Here is a 1550-nt window from a genome sequence, read left to right as displayed (position 1 = left end):
TTCCTCTTTTATATATAACGCTTAATTATATGCTGACAGTGATATAACATTTTTTTTCTTATGGATTTATATCTTTCATATTATTTTAGTGCATTTATATTTCATTAACAGAAAAAAAAAAATTAATTTCAGTGTCCGAAAACTGTCACTGGTCTCAGCTTCGTCTTCATTAAAATAAATATATTCAATTTCAATATGTTTGTTCATCGTTTTCGTTCCTTCATTATTATCATTATTATTGTTGTTATCATTATTGTTATAATTATTATGGTTATCATCATAATTACTATTGTTATCATGATTATAATCATTATTATCGTTATTACAATTATATTACTATTACCACTGTCATTTTTAACATTATCATCATTATCATCATTACTTTTATTATGATCAGTTTCAATATTAATAATATTATTAACAATATCATTATCATTATTATTAATATCATTATTATTATTATAATAATTATTATCATTATCATTATTATAATCATGATTATCATTATCATCATCATCATAATCATCATCATCACTATTACTATAACTTTTATCATTATTATTATTACTGTTATTATTATTGTATTGTTGATGATGTTATTAATATAATTATTATAACTACTATCATCATCGGTATTACTATTACCATTATCATCATTATTATTACTATTATTATTTTTATTATTTATATTATTATAATTATTATTATTATTATTATTATCATTATTATTATTATCACGATTAAAAATTTTCATTATTATCATTATTATCACTGTTATCGTTTTTTTCATCATTGTCATTATTATTATAATTCTTATTATCATTATCATTATTATTATTATTATTACTACTACTATTATTATTATTATTATCATTATTATCATTATTATTATTATTATTTTTTTATTATTATTGTCATTATTATTATTAATGTTATTATTATTATTATTACTATTATCATATTATCGTTATTAACATTATCGTTATTATTATTACTATTATTATCATTATATATATTATCATCATCATTATTATTACTATAATCATTAGTATTACCATCATTACTATATTATTTTTCATTAACTACTGTTACCATTATTGTTATTATTATTATTACTATTAGTATTATTATGTTTTTCGACTGTTACAACCATTATCATTCTCTTTCGCATTCTCATTATCATTACTATTATAATTATCATTATTACATTAATATCATCATTATTATCACCATTATCATTGTCATTATTTACATTATCATTAATATCTTGTATCTTTATTCTCACTATTACCATTATTATTATCCTCATTATGATTATAAATATCATCGTTATCATTACTATTATTATATTATTATTTTTATTATTTTTACCATTATTATTATTATTACTATTATTATTATTATTATTATTATCATTATTATTATTACTATTATTGTTATTTCTATTATCACTATAATTTATAATATCATTATTATTATTATTATCATTATTGTTACTATTATCATTAATATGATTTGTGTTATCATTATTGTTATTATTATCATTATCA

This window comes from Penaeus chinensis, chromosome 6 (genome assembly GCF_019202785.1).
Source record: "Penaeus chinensis breed Huanghai No. 1 chromosome 6, ASM1920278v2, whole genome shotgun sequence".
Taxonomy (NCBI): Eukaryota; Metazoa; Arthropoda; class Malacostraca; order Decapoda; family Penaeidae; genus Penaeus; species Penaeus chinensis.
Note: the sequence above shows the minus strand (reverse complement) of the source record.